Below are 17,873 nucleotides of genomic sequence, written 5' to 3' on the forward strand. Positions count from 1 at the left end.
AAGCCCCAGGGGAGTCAGGGGAAGGGGCTGGACCCACACCCGTGCTGAATCCCGCCCCTGCTCCGTGAGGCGACGACTCTTCCATGCTACGGATGGGGAATCTGGGCTCAGAGATGGTGGGCCTCCTGCCCCAGGTCTAGGGAACTCGCGGGCCCTGTTTTGACCGGGACTTTCCGAGTTTGGGTACGAATCCCTGGCACACTGGGACACTTGGCCACCCTACCCAAGTCTCACAGCTGGTAAACAGCAGCACCAAGCCCTGCTCTCCCACCCAGAGCCCGGGGTCCTCACCTCTGCAGCGCAATGCCAGCCCCTCCGCAGAGCACCTTGCTCCATCAGATCACTCCCCAACCCGCCCTGTGCCTGCAAGGCTGCTGGTCACCAGTGGGCTCCTGGGCCCCTGCCTTCCAGCTGGGTTCACAGAGGAGCCAGAGCAGCAGGTCAGAGGGAGGGAGGGCAGCCGGGGGGCATGAGTCCCTGAGGCATCCCTCTCTTGTCAGTGGCCCTCCCAGTGGCTTCGGTGGCTCTCTCTGAGTCTGGTAACCTCTGCTTCCTCCTCAGCCTCCATGGTGACAGCTCCCCACCTTCCCCTGTTGGTTTCCTAACCCCACCCATGACTTTGAACGGTGCCTTCGATACACCCGATTCCACCTGCGATCCTGCCTAGTGCCCCTGCCAAGTAATAACAGAACAGTCGCTCCCACCCACCAAGAGCCCACTGTGTGCCAGGCTCTGTTCAGTCTCTTACTGTCTGCCGTCGCTCATGTCGTGCTCTTAGTGACCTGGGGAAACACACCATTATCCCCATTTCAGTCTCGGGACGTGGTGGAGAGACACTGCCACCCCTGCCCCCATTTTAGTCTTGGGAAGGGGTTGGCCTCAGAGAAGGGGTCTGTTGGTGGCTGGGGACAAGGCTGGGGCTGCGCAGTGCTCCAGCTGGGGCCCCTCCTGCGGCGATGGCTGACCACAGCCTCCACTTCCTACCTCATCCCGCAGCCTCCTGGCCCAGTCATCTGTGAGCAGGCAGAGCCGGTCGAGGGAGGGCCAGGGCAGCCGAGACCCAGAGAGGCCGAGTGACTTGCCATGGGTCACACAGCCAATAAGGGTGGCCTGGTTGTGTGTGCTGATGGAAAAACAAAACCCGGGGAGGAAAAGGAGAGACCTGCTCCAGGCCAGGAGAAACAAATTATAAAAGGTGGTGCCACCTGCCCGTGAGAGGACAGTCAGCTTCTGCCGTCCTGGGTGAGCAGGAGGAGGCCAGGCAGCCATCTCCTAAGCACCTGCCCTGCCCAGGCCCGTGGCCACACCTGCAGGGCCCACAGGGAGGGCACTTGTGCCAGCCTTCCACAGGAAAGGACCCCGAGGCTCCCAGACAGTCACGCCCAAGGCCCCAGTGTCCCCTGGTCTGTGCTGCCCCTCCCTGGCCCCGCCTGGTCACCCAGCCTAGTGACTCGAGGTCCCCCCATCTCCTGGCTACGGCTCCCCTGGGTGCTTGCCTGGTCCCTCCCGAGGGGAGGCAGCGACTTTTACCAACCTCCCCACCCTACGCCCCTGGAGGAGTCTGGCTGCCCTGGGTCCCTGCGGGATTCAACTTTATTTTTGCAGAGCACTTTCTGAGTAACAGAACCCCTAGGGCCCCGGGGTGGAGACAGGGGGGCCAAGTGCCTATGGGAAGAGCCAGGGGAGGCCCAGAGAGCCAGTGACAGGGCCACCAGGGCCTCCACCGCTGGGGTGTTTCCACACCGCAGCCCCTCTCAGGGCCCTCCCAGCTCTGGCCCCTCGAACAGCTGAGGAGGCCCAGCCTCCCCTCCTGACACAATCCAGGCCTCTCCACCTCTCCCCTGTCGCAGAAAGGAGCTAAGCCCTGTGTACCCGCTGCCTTCATCTCCTGAAACAGCCCCCAGGAGAGTGGTCTGTGGACCCCAAAGTGCAGAGAAGCCAGCCCTGGGCAGGCGTCCAGCCTCCGGTCATTCGGACACACACAGCGTGCTCTGTGTCCTGGGTGGACAGGGTGGGGGACTGCAAGGGCCAGGCCAAGCATGCGGCATCATGAGATCATCACAGGAGAGCGAATATAAGGACAAGGACCCGTGGCTGCATGTCCTGCACGGTGGCTGGGGCCGCGGGCAAGGCCAGCCTTGCAGGCCACAGCGAGTGAAGCTGCAGGATGCTGGTACCAGCTGTGCCCATTTCCCGGGGACTGCATCCCTGCCTCCAAGCCCAGAGCTCCAGCAAGGGGTGGTGACTGTGGAGAGGTGTGGCCAACTGGACTCTGCCCAGTCTGGTTCCCAGAGAACCCAGCTTTCTTGGGAGGCAGATGCACCCCAGAGTCCCCTCGGGCTGGGGAAAACTGGCCTGTGGTCAGGGCTGGGCAGGACCTACAGCCAAGGCAGGGGTGGCAGGGTTAGGTTGAGGTCTGGGTGGTGGACCCTGTTCCCACATCCGAGGTGACAGGAGCAGGTTGATTTCCCTGCACAGAGGGCACGGAGCTGGGGCGGGGGGCCCAAGAGAGCAGTGGGGGCGCTGCGCAGGCGCACTTCTGCCAGACCCAAGAATGAGACCTCACTGAACTGGCCGTCATTTATTTTAATGCCTCTGTGGCCCACATTTGGGTGCAGGTGAAATGTGGCCCCACATCATTTACTGGTGGGGATGTGAATTGTGCTTTGCTGTGGGGGGACAAACACATCAGTGGGGGGTGTAGGTCACTGTGGCAGCTGCTCAGGGCAGCCGCGTGGCTGCTGTGTGGGTGGAGGCCGGGGAGGGGTCCTCTCCCTGCGTCGAAAGGCTTCTCTTCGTACCCCGCCATCAAGGAGAGAGGCAGTGACAGCTCCTGCCAGGACAGGGAAGGGCTAGCAGGCTGCCTGCTACCTCCCCTCCCAGCTCCATCCCCAGCCTCCATCCCCAGCACTGCCTGTGGAAGTCACGGGCTGGGTGGAGGAGTGGATGAGGGCTCACGTCCCGCTCCACAGCTGCTTGGGTGATCTGGGTGTGTCCACATCTCTGTCTGTACTGCGAGCATGAGAACCTTCCTTCCTCGTGCCCTTCTCCCCTGTCTCTCTTCCCTGAACATACAATGTGAGTCCCTGGAGCCTCAGACAGAAGTGGGGCTGCAGGAGCCGGAAAAAGCACCCCCAGCCGCAGAACCGCACGTGCAAAGGCCCGGAGGCAGGAGGAAGGCTGACTTTGTGGATGTCCTGAGATAACTCAGCCTGGGGCAGCGCGGTCAGCTAGGAGACCTCAGGGAAGGGCCTGGACTTCCTCCTGAGGGCATGGGGAGAGGAGAGGGACAGGTTTGGACTTGAGAGTAGAAAGCTGGGGGTAGGGAGGGAATGTTCCATCCTCTGAGATCGGGGTAGTCACAAAGGCACCATATGCACATGTAAAATTCCCAGGTCTTAGAGCTGCATACCCCAGGCTATGCAGGTGACCCGTATACTCTTCCTCCTAAAACCACAATTCAACAAAGGAAGCCTTCCTCTGGCCCCGAACGCAGGGCCTGGGGCAGGGTGGGCTCTGAGCTAAGCCCCTCCTCCCCACCCCAGCCCTGGGGGACCCCACTATTGAATCCTGGCTTCCTCTGAATGGATGTGTGTGCGTAGCTCCCCACCCCACCAGTGCTGAGTGCTCACGGCCTGGCCCAGCCAACTCAGCTCATACCCCCACAGGGCTCCGGAGGGAGGGAGGGAGGGCAGAGACAGGCTGTGGCCACCTCCACCCCCACCCTCCCTCCCTGAGCCTCCTTTAAGGCAGCAAGGCCACTAACCATCTGCTGAGGCAGGGGCTGGGGGCGCAGGAAGGGCACCTGAGCCTCCCCTTCTGAGGGGGTGGGATGGCCCCTGAGAAGAGCCCACTTTCCTCGCCCCCCAGGACTTTATCTGCATCATCTCTTATTCCTCCTGCATCCCTGCTGGGGATGCTGTTATTCCCCCACTTGCCCAGCTGAGGAAACTGAGGCCTGAGAAGTTAAGGTTGCTGGGAAAGTGAGAGCCCACCCATGCCCCCACTGGGGCCCTGGCCCAGGCCTTCAGGCCCCCAATGGACAACACTGAACTTCCTCCTGGGACAGCCTGCAGGTCGCCCCCAGGCCTGTCTGTGGGTGACTGTCCCACCCTTCCCAAGGCAGGTAGGCCCAGCCTCCCTGCAGGCACGTGGGGCAAAGGAACAAGGCTGTCGCTGTGCTGGCCCACGCTGCGGCCCAGAGTGGACCCGGCGGGCGGCAGGGGACTTACTTAGTGGAAGATTTATAAGCTGGGTTAAAATTTAATTTGGGTGGACAATCCCAGTCAGCCAAGCTGGCCGCCCCAGACACATGGCCTGGTCCCGGCAGTCCCGTGGTTGGGCCTGGCCCCCCCTGCCAGTCTCCCCCGCCTTCCGTCCCCGGAAGGCAGGCAGCCCGCTGCCCGCAGAGAAATATTAGCATGAATTCGATTTCGGGCGGTAGCAGTGGGCGCTGAGCCTTGTTTGCACTTCAGTTCAAAATTGAACAGGACAGAATCAGCTTTGGCCAGGAACCACCTCCATGGTGCCCAGGGACAGCGTTGCTCTCCAAGGAGCCCCACTAAGCCTTGCAGCTCCCCACCTGTTCACTCGGGCATGCCCCTCCAAGCTGCCCTCTGACCTCAGGCCCCATCCTCTGCCCAGCACCCCCAATCCTCCCTGGTGCCCCACTGCCTGGGCTTGAAACCTAGTGATACGTTGGGGGATCTATGCAATGACTGAACCTTTCTGAGCCTCAGTTTCTTCATCTGTAAAATAGGGATAATAGGACCCATTGTTATCATAACACAGAGTTAGAACTGCTTCTGCACGTGGCCTCCCCATAGACGGAAACCCTCGCTGTGGGAGGGCAGCACCAAGGCTGGCTGAGGGAGCAGGGGGACTGCAGAGCCCCCACATGCACAGGTCCCCCCATGAATGCTGTGGTCTTGCGCCCCTCCCAGGCTGGGACATTACCTCTTTGGACCTTGCGGCTACAGTTCTTGGTTGCCCAGTCTGGGCTGGTGGGCGAGGGAGAATGCTGGGGTCGCCAAGGCACGGGGTGTGGCCTAGGGCTGAGCCGAAGCAGCACGGGCACGCGGACAGCCCTGCTCCCTCCTGGCTGGCCCTGCCTGACCTACCCATCACTCTTTCACCCCACTGCCATGCGCTGGGTCCCTTCTAGGTGCTTTCCTAAGTAGGTACTGTCCACCCATTTCACAGAGAAGGAAAGTGAGGCTCAGAGAGGCAAAGAAACTGCCTCGGGCCTGTAGCAGCGATGACTCAAGCCCAGGCCCCTTGACCCCAAGGCTCACTGTCCTCCCACCCCCACTGCCTCTTCGCTGCTGCCCACAATGCAGGGAGGGGGCTTTGCAGGGAAAGGCAGGCAGCTCAGGCCGCAGGGGCAGAGCAGGAAATACATGTGGGCAGAGCATGTGCCAGGGGCTCCTCGAGGCTGCGGGACGCATCCGCCACTCTCACACATGTGCTTCTGCTGCCTCTGGCCAGGATCCAGGCCTGGAAATAGCCATGTCACCTTCAGAGGCTGAGTCCCTGTCACTGCTTTGCCCCAGGCCTGGGAGGGGGCTGAGAGGAGGGGGAGGCAGCATCCTCCAGGACTGCAGAAGGCGTGCGTGCCATGCACTCATGCACAGGTATATCTGCATGCACACCTGTGCACACGCTCACAGATGCACACACAGGCCCGTGTGCAGGTTGGCGGGGACACGCTATGGACACCTCAGTCTCTGCCTCACCACCAGCTCCACCTCCTGAGGGACCAGTGAAAGGCCTGAACCCGGCACCTGTTCCAGTTGTGTAAATGGCACTCTGCATGTCAGCCCACAGCAGCACCGGGCTGCCGCACATGTGCCCCTGCCCATGGGGCCGGCCGCACACCCGCCTGCACACTGCTCACACTCGCCCAGCACCCCCCAGGTCAGCGCCCCCCACCGGCCCTGGCAGATCTGTCAGTCTATCGATGCCGACCCCTGCTGACTCACCCCTTGACCTTGGGAATTTGGAGCTGGGGCCCTTCAGGAGTCACCGAACCCCCATTCCACACACTAGCAGAAGACCCAGTCTGGCGAGTCCCATTCCTATTTTGATACCAGGTCCTAGCTCTGACCCGACGTCGGCATCTTACTGCGGCCTCTCATTACTCACTTGCATGCTTATTTATTTATTCCCAGCTTGTTCTCGAAAGGATTTGTGGCAGCTTACAGAAATACAACATAATACGAGAGGATCAAGAGGAGGGAGGGAGATGGGATGGAAAAAAGCCAGACATCCAAAGCGGACAGGCTGGGGTTCAAATCCCGCCATTTTCTTATTCTATTTTTTGGAGACAGAGTCTCACTGTGTTGCCCAGGCGGTGTTGCCCAGGCTGATGTACAGTGGTGCAATCTCAGCTCATGGCAACCTCCACCTCCTGGGTCCAAGAGATTCTCCTGCCTCAGCCTCTGGAGTAGCTGGGACTATAGGTGACCACCACCATGCCCTGCTATTTTTTTTGTATTTTAGTAGAGATGGGGTTTCACCATGTTGCCCAGGCTGGTCTCAAACTCTTGAGCTCAAGTAATCCACCCACCTTGGCCTCCCAAAGTGCTGGGATTACAGGAATGAGCCACGGCACCCGGCTCCATTTACGTATTATACCGCTGTTTACTCATTCATCTTTGGCCTATGGAGTCACTTTGCCCGCCTGAGCCTCAGTTTCCTCACCTGTGAAATAGGGAGGATGATACCCACTGTGTGGGTTGCTAATGGGATATGAGAAAACGCCAGGGAAGACTAAGCCAGCACTTAGCACACGGGAGGTGCCAATGGCACACGGCAGCTGCTGCGACAAGGAAGGAAGGCAGAGAGAGGTCAGGGCGGGGACAGATGAGGGCAGAGAGGCAGGGGCCCTGGGCTGGAGCAGGCACAGCACTGTGTATCTCTGTGTGTGGCGCCGTCTGGGTCGCGGTGGAGTCTGAGCTGAAGAAAGCAGGCGAAATGGGAACAGATGGTTTTCCGGGGTCCCAAATCCAAGGCCCAGGAATCCCCTCCGAGTCCTCTCGGAGGAGGACGCTCCACATTCCTTGTGTGAGACCCAGGAGCCTGCAGGGTGGAGCAGGACGGGGGTCTGGGGCTCCAGGCTGGGGGTCCCCACCCTCCCACCTGGTGCCTGCACTCAGAGGTTCGGTCTTCAGCCCAGGGACCCCTGAGCTGCACCTGAATCCGAACCCCACTTCCACCTGGAGCTCTGACTCCCGCGGCCACCACCGTTAGGCACCGAGCCTTGTTTCACACCCTTGCCAGGACCAGCTCTTGGCCCCAGCCTGGCCCTCAGTCCCTCAGCCCAGCCCCCAGCTGCCCCCAAGCTCCTCATCTGTCTGCCCCTCACCTTAGGGTGCCCCCACTTCAGGCTCCCTCCCAGCCATCAATCACTCCAGCCATGCTCCTGGCCCCCATCCTGCCTTCCATGTTCCCCCCGAATCATCCTCTACCCAGCATCCCCACTGGCTGCTCAGAGCAGGAAGCAGGATTCTCTCCATCCCCCAGACTCAGCCACCCGCTACTAAGCAGTGACCCAGTGCTGCCGAGAGCACCAATATTTAAGGGATGTTTCAGGCCTGCTCCTGGCGGTGGCCTCCCTCCGGGGGGGCTCCAGGCACAGCCACAGGAGGGCCTGGGGAGATGGGCACAGCCCCATCTGTTCTCGCCACGGCCCCTCTGCCCCAGCCCAGGACGCTGCAGCTCACACACTTTTCAACCCTGTCATGGGATCCGGTGCCTGCTCTGTAAATGGCTGATTTATTGACACAGCTGTGGGGATGGCACGTCCATTTAGAACACAGCAGGTGGAACGCGGCACTCCAAAGCTGGGAGTCCAGAGGGCTGCAGGATGCTGCCAAGCCCCAGCCCCACCAGCGAGCAGCCACTGGAACCGTGGCCTCAGTCTTCATGTCTGTGAATTGGGGAGAATGGACCTGGACCTCTCCCTGGCAGCTCCAGGAGGCAGTGAAGGGGGGCTGTCAGGCTTGGCTCTGGACCTAGAGTTGGGATGCTGTGTGGCCAGCCCCCAAGCAGGAACAGGCTTCAACCGCACGCCCTCACCTGCATGGTTCAAGCAGAAGGCATGTCTAGGGCGCCGACTGAATACCAGACAGAGTCTACACCCAGAGTGGTCCCCTCCCTCACCTCGCTGCCCGTCCTTGGCCTGTGCCTTCAGCCACTGCTCTGATAATACCCATGATATGTGTGGTTTGCGGTGGGGGGGAGGGGTGAGAGGGGTGGAGGGGTGTGACACTGATGTTCACAGAACCCCACGTACCAGGCAGGGCCTGTCCCGAGCCCTTGCTGGCACTCTGCCAATCCCTGTAGGAGGGTCACAGCTGGGACCACAGCGCTGCTGTAACATCCCTGAGCACACCCAGCACTCTAGACACCTCAGGATATGCGAGTTCACGGTCATTGATTTCAAAATATGAAGCGTAGGCCGGGCTCGGTGGCTCACGCCTGTAATCCCAGCACTTTGGGAGGCCGAGCTGGGCGGATGACCTGAGGTCAGGAGTTCGAGACCAGCCTGGCCAACAGGGTGAAACCCCATCTCTACTAAAACTACAAAAATTAGCTGGGCGTGGTGGTGGACGCCTGTAATCCCAGCTACTCCAAAGGCTGAGGCAGAAGAATTACTTGAACCCGGGAGGCAGAGGTTGCAGTGAGCTGAGATCACGCCACTGCACTCCAACCTAGGGACACAGCAAGACTTCGTTTCAAAATAAATAAAATAAGAAGTGTAGCCTTTGGGGGAAGATGGCAGAATGTTCCCTCATTAAACAGATTTCAACAATGTCACATAATTCCAACAGAGTGGAGGGACTTCAGGTGCAGTGGGGATCCCCTCAAGGTCTCCCTGCAGCCTGAGTCCTCAGCGCCAGAAACAGCCACTGATGGCTGCTCAGGGCACCTCTCCCCTCCCCATCACCCCAAGAGTTCTCCTGTCACTAAGCCCGAGGACACTGCTGGTCCTCTCTGAGCACCACTGGCTCTAAAAGTCACCCCCAGATCCAGCCAGGGGCCTGTCCCCTCCACACGTCCTCCTTCCCCAGTCTTGGGTCTGAGAGGTCCTCAGTAGTTGAGGTCTGTGTAGTGGACGCAGGGAGGGGAGGCTCCCCGGGGCCATCTAGGATGGAGACATGGGAAAGGGCCATGTTTCTGGATTATAAACGTAACCCTCCCTTGCTGAACGCCTACGCTTCGGGCACTGTACTGCGTCGGGCACTATACTAGGTGTCTTGTGTTCAACCCTCGTCACCTCCCTTTGACTTAGGTGCTTATTTTTGTCCCCACTTGACAAATGATAAACCTGACGCTTCTTTTTAGGGGATGAAAATGTTCTGGAATTACGTAGGAATCATGGTTGCACAACCTTGTAAATACACACAAAAAACCCACTGAATTCTACACGTTGAAGGGGTGACTTTTATGGTATGTGAGTTATATCTCAATGTTTAAAGATGAATTTGAACTAAGCTTATAAAGAAAAATATTCAGCCAGGCACAGTGGCTCACGTCTGTAATCCCAGCACTTTAGGAGGCTGAGGCAGGCGGATCACTTGAGGTCAGGAGTTTGAGACCAGCCTGGCCCACATGTTGATAGCCCTCTCTCTACTAAAAATACAAAAATTAGCCAGGCGTGGTGGTGTGCACCTGTGATCCCCGCTAATTGGGAGGCTGAGACGGAAGAATCGCTTGGTCCTGGGAGGCGGAGGTTGCAGTGAGCAGGGATGGTGCCATTGCACTCCAGCCTGTGTGACAGAGTGAGACTCCGTCTCAAAACTAAAATAAAATTCCAGGCTCGGAGAGGGGAAGCAACTTGTTCAAGGTCTCAAGTGAATAACACAGCTGAGGCCTGATCTCAGGTCACTTTGTCTCTTCCCGTGATACAACCCTGCTTCCCTCATTTACGACTGAAGACAAGCTTCTATCTTGGTACTCCCTCACTCCGGAGCTGTCGCTGGCTCCCTGTGGCTCCTTCCTGGGGTCCAAGTGGTCCCCAGGCCCAGCTATACCTCCAAATGGAAGTGCCGCCTTCTCCCTTCTTACCTCCACTCCACATTTCCCTGTGTGCGCCCCACTCTCTCCCTGCACCCAATCCCCAGTCCTGCCTGTCCCCAACACCACCTCCTCCACCTCCTCTAGGGGTCTCGGCTCCCACAGGCTTTGAGTGAGGGGCCTCTGGGCCCAACTCTGCCTCCGTCTAGTCCATCTCCCACCCCACGCCCAGGACCCTGGACTCCTCTCTGTGCCCGTGATGGCTTCGGTCTCCCTCACCTCCAAGCCTTTGCACTTGCTGGTGCCTCTGCCTAGGGCACAGTTCCTATCCCTACCCCATTCCTGCCCCTGCGTGCCCAGCTGACTCTGTGTTCCTTCCTTGGATCTTGGCTTCAACATTCACTGTCTTCTGCACACTCCCCCTCCCCAGTGACCTCTTCCGTCCTATCATCTCTTGCTCCAAATCTGTCTACCTTTAAGCGTAACCTCCCAGAGGGCAGACCCCTGTCTGTCTCATTCCCAGAGGCATCTGCAGCACCAGCTCCTGAGACAGCATAGGTGGGAGCCCCTGTGACCCCTCAAGCCACATGCCAGAGCAGGAAGGGGCTGTGGGGCTCCCTGGACACCCTCTTCCCTCATCCCACACACAGTTGTCAGCAAGTCCTTTCCAAATCCTATGAATCCAACCACCTCCCTCCGGTCCACCGCCCCCTACTACACCATCTCTTGCCAGGAGACAGCAGCGCCTCCCCACCGCCCTCTAGTCTGTCCGCACAGCAGCTCAGCAAGCCCGTGGGAACCCAGTCCCATCACCACCCTCCCCTCAGAACAAATCCATATTCCTTGTCGGAGTCTACAGACCTCTGTCCCTGCCATTCACCACCCTTAACCACACTGGCATAAAGATATGTCCTGGAACCTGCCAAACCCCCACTCTGAGTTCTCACTGTCCCCTCTGCCGGGACAGTCTCCACCGCCAGCTCTGTGTCCTCAAGCTGGCCCCTGCCCTCACGCCCCCTGCTCAGAGAGGCCTCCCCCGCTGCAATCACCTGCCTTTCGGGTTTCCTCGTGGCCTGTCTCCCCAGTTTGGGGTGCCCTCCCTGAGGGCAGAGCCTGGCTCCCCCTTCACTGCTGGGGCACCTCGAAGGTCGGTGAAGAGCACATATTTGTAGGACAAGGATGCCGGAGCCATGATCACCTCGGGAGAGGGCCAAGCAGTCCTGTGGCCAGCCCCCCTGCCGTGGGACCCTGTGGGGCACAGGGCCACGCTCACACCACTGCCCACCCAGACAGCTCCCCTCCCGGGTATCCCTCCGATGCTGCAAGGGGAGGCCGGGGAGGAATAACCAGATTAGCCTAAGCGGCTCCTCTTGTTTCCTGGCGTAATTGGATTGAGGCCATGTTTTGGTGCAGCTGCATTTAATATTGTAATTCTGCAGCCGCTCAGCCCCCTGAGAGCAGCCGCTGAATGCAGACGGGCCAGGGACTGGGAAGGGAGGAAGGCCTGCAGGCGGGGGTCCAGGCTGGAGAAGAGGCGAGGGCAGGGGCCTCATGCCTGGGACCTGTGCTGAGAGCACACCTGTCCACCTCCATCCTGGAGGGCATGTCCTACTGGGCATGGCCATGGCCAGTTCTTTCTGCATCTCCGAGCCAGGCACGGAGCTGGGCACAAGGAAGGTTGAGGGTGGGAGGAAGGAAAGGAGCGCTGCCTGCAGCCCCGAGCCGGCAGGTGCGCAGGGCAGCGTGATTGTGAAAGGGAACGCATTCCCGGAGCTGCCGTGGCTCCCTGCACCCTGATGCCTGAGTCTTGGGCACAGGGAGAGCATCCTGGATCCCCGCTGAGGAGGAGGCAGGGGAAAGAAGGCCAGGCTGAGCACAGGCCCATCAGGGCTTAGCTGGCTGCAGGCCGCAGTCCCCAGAGGGTCTAAGGGCCTAAACATATCAGCTGTTGCCACCAATCGGGGGCCCTGGGCTCCTGAAGCCCACCCATAGCCAAAGGAGGCTCCTCACCCAAATGTCTGAGTGGCGGCCGGAGGCCCAGCCACAGCCCAGTCCAGCCACGGGTTGGGGACTCCTCCCTCGGCAATGCAGTGAGGGACAGTGACCTCCTGAGACCTGTTTGAATGCTGGTGCCCCCAGAGACCAAGAGTGCACGGCAGGTGGGGGCGTGCCAGCGTGTGCCTCTGAGCCTCCGTCTGTGAGTTCTGTTAGTGTGTGCCTGTCAGTCTGTGTCTAGGCAGAACGTGTGCGCATGTGCACTGGGAGTGAGGGAGCCCCCCCACGCCCACCCCTCACCTTCCTACATGCGGCCTGAAGCCCAGTCTGTCTCCACAAATGCCCATCAGTACCTGGGTCCTGAGGCCGAGCTGATGGGTCTTTAAAAACCAAGAAGCTGGGGGGAAATATCCAAGGACGGGCACAGCTAGGGAGGGACAGAGGGCAGGGCAGTCCTGTGACAGGGGCCTCCACTTCCCAGACTTTGCTTCTGGAAGCACAGCCCCGGAGAGATGGTGCTGGCCTCCCCGACCCCCTGGATGCAAACATTTCCAGCGGGCTGGCTGGGGTACCTGTTGGGCAGATGAATCACTGGGTCCCTGTGGCTGGTGCCTTTCCAGGTAGCTCCTCCTGGAGGCTCAGACCGAGTTCTGAAGACCTCAGCTGCAGAACAGTTTCTCCCCCACCAGGGAGAAGGGGTTCAGGCCTACCCGGGGCTGGACTGAGGTGGAGGGCACTGGGCTGAGGTCTGTGGGGTCTGGGGTCTGTGGACCCCCCTACCCTGCCCTATCTCCCTCCCTCCCTTCTGCTCCCCACAGCTCAAGGGCCTAGTGAAAGCTCCCATCCATCACTCAGCCCTATTTTTAGGAGGTGATAACCCAGCTGTGAAAATTCTCTCCATGCTGATCCCTTCCACATGAGGAAGTCTTAGCCCCAAGCCCATGAGTGGCTGTGGGAGCTTGGGAAGGCAAGGGATGGAGGCAGGAAGAGGCTTGCAGGAGGGCTGGGGGCTGCTCACAGAGTAGGAGGGACGGGAGCCCAGAGCCTGGGTCCCACCTTAGCTCTGCCAGCAACAACATGCTCATCCCAGTGTTGGCCTGGATCAAACCTCCGGCTCCTGAAAACATGGAGGACCAACCTCTTTCCGAGCTGTGTGTTCTTAGGCGACTTCATCTCTCTCTGTGCCTCAGCTTCCCGCTCTGGAAAATGGGGATAGTGATAGTATCTGCCCAATAAGGCTGTTGTGAGGATGACGTGAGCCAACACTGGCCGAGAACTTAGAGAAGCAACTATGTCTCCAGACCCCAGTGCCAGCACAGGGCCCAGCACAGATGAGACATCCATCCATCCATCCATCCATCCAGTACAGCTGACCACCTATGATGTGCCAAGCACTGCTGTGGGCACTGGGGACTATCAGGGTCTCCAGGCTGCTCTGGCCACCAGGGAGCCTCCAGACCTGTCCCTGTCCCTAACACCAAGTCAGAGTGTAGCATATGGGGTCTTTTGACCCACGGAGTGGAGGATCATGGGGGCACCTGGTAAGGGTCGGAGGGTCTTGCTAAGGAGGCAGGACCCTGCATGGTGAGAAGGAGGGGCAGGAGCACAGCAAGGGAAGGGTGATGGGTTGGGAGCTGGGAAGGTCGCTGGGGTCAGGGCAGGGGCAGGTGACTGGCAGGACCAGCCTGTGCTTTAAGGAGAGGCCTCTGGCTGCAGGCTGGATCCTCCAGGAGGCTGTGGGAAGGAGGGATCGAGACTGCGACTTGGAACCAGGGCTTCCTTCACCCCAGCCTGAGGGAGCAGTGTGCCAAGAAGACAGGGCCAGGCCGGGCGTGGTGGCTCATGCCTGTAATCTCAGCACTTTGGGAAGCTGAGAGGGGTAGATCACTTGAGGTCAGGAGTTCGAGACCAGCCTGACCAACATGGTGAAATCCCATCTCTACTAAAAAAAATACAAAATTAGCAGGGCGTGGTGGCTCACGCCTATAATTCTAGCTACTTGGGAGGCTGAGGCAGGAGAATCACTTGAACCTGGGAGGTGGAGGCTGTAGTGAGCTGAGATTGTGCCACTGCGCTCGAGCCTGGGCAAGAAGAGTGCAACACTATCTCAAAAAAAAAGAAAAAGAAGCCAGGGTCAGATTCAGGGTCCCCCTTCTTCTTGGTCAGAGCTGTGTAGGTTGTCACTCCATATCAGGATGGAATGGGACAAGGATTTGGCCGCTGAGGGGAGGAGGGCAGCAGGCCGGATCATCCCTCCACCTCCGCCTGTTCCTTCGGTTTGAGCCCGGCTGGGGCTCTGCCATCTACTAGCTGGGCAGCTTTGGGCAAGGTACTTAGCCTCTCTGAGCTCCGGTTGTTTCCATCTGTAAAATGGAAACAATATTGGACTGCAGTGAAGAAATGATGGGTATAAATGAAGAAATGATGGGTATAAAGTGTCGAGCTTGGGATGGTGCTCAGGGAACGGCTTAGACCCAGAAAGATGGGTTCTGTCTAAACAGGATGATGGGACGTCACCTGGAGGGAGGGGCCAAAGACCAGCCAGGCAGGTCCCAGCCTATCTAGACATGGTCCAGGAGTCCCTGAGAGGCTGGAGCTGGCATGTGATTCAGAATGGTCCAGGCTGATGGCCTCAGACCCTCACGCACTGCCCTGTGGGGTCAGCCTCACCAACCGCTTTCTCCAAGTGAGAGAAAGAGGCCCGGAGAGACCAAGGTGCTTCCTGAAGCCACAGTGGAGCCCAGGCCTGCCCCAAAGCCAGAGCCCCCTGTCCCCACATAGGTGGCTAGGGTGGGGTCTTGAATTCCTGGACCTCCCTTTTCAACCCTGAGGAGAGGGGTACAGTGGTCAGGAGCCCAATTTGATTTGATGGGAAGTGACCCCTTTGGCCCCAGGGTGGCAGGCACCTCCCTGACCCTGCAGGAGGCTCCCAGATGGAAAGGGGGTGTTCAGGATCCCAGAGCGAGGCCAGAGATCACCAGGCAGGCCACAGGCTTCCCCACCCCAAGCCCCAGGAACTGGGGAGTGACTCCATTGAATAACCTGCTTGTTTCATGAGAAGCCCAGAGCCTGGTCACCCCTGGGCCTCTGGGGCAGCAGCTCAGGGACCCACAGGGCAGTCTGATGGTTATCTGGCTCCTGGGAGAAGGGCGGTCCCACTACCTGGACATGCCATAAGGGCACAGCACCCCTTGGGGAAAGCCCAGTTCAGCAGTGGGAAAAGGGCTGCCACGGAGGGCCTGCGGGGACACGGAGGTGACATCGGAATTGCTTCTCCACACGTTATTTGCTGCGTGACCTTGGGTGAGAAACTGAACCTCTCTGAGCTCTGTTCCTCATCTATAACATGACAGGTCCTCCCTCCCACGGCTGTTCCTAGGGTCACATGGGATCCTGTAGGTGGACCACACCCCTGGAGCTCAGCACACGAAGCTGCTATTAGAAACTGCAGAGGTGAGAGGGCAGTGGTCGGGAAATCTTCCCAGAGCGGGGCCTTGCAGAATGCATAGGAGCTCGGCAGCTAGGAAAGGTGGGGAAACCTTCCTCATGAGCCTCACACCCTGGGAAAGAGGAAAGAACCCCACAAACTGCATTCTGGGGCCTTGGGGAAGCCCTTCCTTTCTCTGTGCCTCAGTTTCCCCATCATAAAAGGAGACCATTGCCCTGAGCCAGCTTCATGTCTACTTGTGACATTCTAGATGACGCTTGCCTTGAAGGGAGGCAAGGCCAGAGTAGGGAGGGAGTATTCCCCCTACCCCCATCCCCAGCTGGCTGGGCTGACAGTGGCCCTGGAGCAGATATGCTGGGGACTCAGGGCCTGGTCAGATGCCTCTCCCTTGTGCCTGGACCTCCAAAGCACCCCCAGGGGCTCAGGGCCCCAGCCTCCCTCCCTGACCCTCAGCCCAACCAACCCTCCAACCCCAGAGCCACTAAGTGGCTGGGCTGGATCTGGGTCCCCAACTGCATCTCTGACCCTGCAAGGCCCTGGGGGCTCTGGACCGCCCTCCCCAACACAGGGCTGGACGCGGCTGCTGGGTTTCTCAGTGGGAAGCTCCAGTGTTTACCCTGCCGAGGCCCAGCTTTTACTCCCCAAGGAGTGTGTTTGGGAGGCGAGAACCCACGCGCACACACGCTCTCGCATGCCATCTGATGCGCCAGACCGCACAGGCTCCTGGCCCAGACGCAGATGTGCACCCCCAGCAAGGCTCTGGCCTGCGCCTGCCGTACCTGGGCCAGGCCGGTGACCTCAGCACAGCAGGCAACTGGCACTAATTTTGAATTAGTAAGTTAATTAGTAAGTGCCAAAGAGGACCTCAGCTAATCCTTCCACCAACCTCCAGTTTCATGCTGTCCACCTGACAGGTGCCCAAACTAAGGCTCAAGGGAGTTAAGAGTAGAAGCCAGGGCCAGGTGCAGTGGCTCACGCCTGTAATCCCAGCACTTTGGGAGGCCAAGGTGGGCGGATGACGAGGTCAGGAGATGGAGACCATCCTGGCTAACATGGTGAAACCCCATCTCTACTAAAAATACAAAAAATTAGCCAGGCATGGTGGTGGGTGCCTGTAGTCCCAGCAACTCAGGAGGCTGAGGCAGGAGAATGATGTGAACCCAGGAGGCGGAGCTTGCAGTGAGCCGAGATCGCACCACTGCACTCCAGCCTGGGCAACAGAGTGAGACTCGCCTCAAAAAAACAAAACAAAACAAGAGTAGAAGCCAGAATTTGCAAGTGGGGTTCAAAGACAGATCTCTGGGATCCCCAAGTCTGGTCTGGGCTGCCTCAGAGAGAAGCCAGGATGGGCATGGGGGGAGTAGGAGTCTGCTGAGGGCACAGGACACTGGCTGGGTGACAACCCGTTGATCACAGCCAGCTCCATCAGCACACAGCGGGTACCCAGAAGTGTCTCTGAAGAAACTGATGGCCAGATGAGGGGGTAAACTGAGGCAGAAGCAGGCAGCCCTGGGAGTCTGTGCCTGGTGCCCTGTGGCCCTCAGAAACACACGGTGGGGGTCTCTGGCCCCCTCCGCAGCCTCTCTGCATGTGGCTGGGCACCCTGGAGCAGGGACAAGTGGTTCTGTGCCGTCAGGAGCTGGGTCTGCAAGCTTTGCCTCTGGCTGCCTGTGGGTGGGTCCCAACCCCTCTCTGGGCTACAGGACCCTTCAGAAGACTGGGCAGTTAGAACAGATCAGAGGGTTCCACTTTGGGGAAGGTCACCTTGAGAACCTGACTCTTGAGAAAAAATAAAGCCCCTGCCCCACACTTAGGTTCATGTGAGAGTCGGGGCTCAGAGATCCTTAGACGCTTAGGTTGGGGACCACTGAGCCACATGCAGGGTGGAGCTGCAACACAAAGCAAGAAAAAGATCAACCCCAGATTCCAAAAGCAGTTGCTTCTTAATGTATTTCTAGTGCTTTAAGACGTTAACTCCCCTAATCCCCAGAACAGCCCTATAACCAGGGCATGCGGGGTGATGGGGGCTTTGTTATCCCCATGTGATGTTTGTGGAGACCAAGGCCCCAGCAAACATGCCCAAGGCCACACGTCAGGATGCAGCGCAGCTGCTGTGTTCTTAGTTTCTGTGGTGGGTTCACGGGTGCCTGGTTTGTCATCATGCTCGTAACTTATGAAATGCCACATGTACGTTTCATATTTATCCAATGTTATGTAATTATTTTTTTTTAAAAAAATGAGCCGGGTCAGCTGACCTTCTAATTTTGGCTTCTGGGATTCCTTCGTTGCTGGCTTCCACGGCCTCTGCCAGAGGCAACCCCTAAAGGCTCACCCTGGTGCAGCCACAGGCTGCTACAGTTCTGGGGCCTGGCTCCGCCGGGCCAGCATCACCCGTGTACCTGTGGGTTGG

At 59.0% G+C, this 17,873-nt stretch overlaps 2 protein-coding genes across 7 annotated transcripts in view; one reads left to right on the plus strand and one right to left on the minus strand.

Moving 5' to 3' along the window:
• Nucleotides 1–17,873, plus strand: part of MACROD1 (mono-ADP ribosylhydrolase 1) — a 172,277-nt gene that overhangs the window by 79,758 nt on the left and 74,646 nt on the right. The gene's annotated exons all lie outside the window — the stretch shown is intronic.
• The window catches only part of FLRT1 (fibronectin leucine rich transmembrane protein 1), an 83,840-nt gene that overhangs the window by 29,471 nt on the left and 36,496 nt on the right, over nt 1–17,873 (minus strand). The window lies entirely within an intron of this gene.

The sequence above is a fragment of the Macaca fascicularis genome, chromosome 14 (genome assembly GCF_037993035.2).
Source record: "Macaca fascicularis isolate 582-1 chromosome 14, T2T-MFA8v1.1".
Classification (NCBI taxonomy): Eukaryota; Metazoa; Chordata; class Mammalia; order Primates; family Cercopithecidae; genus Macaca; species Macaca fascicularis.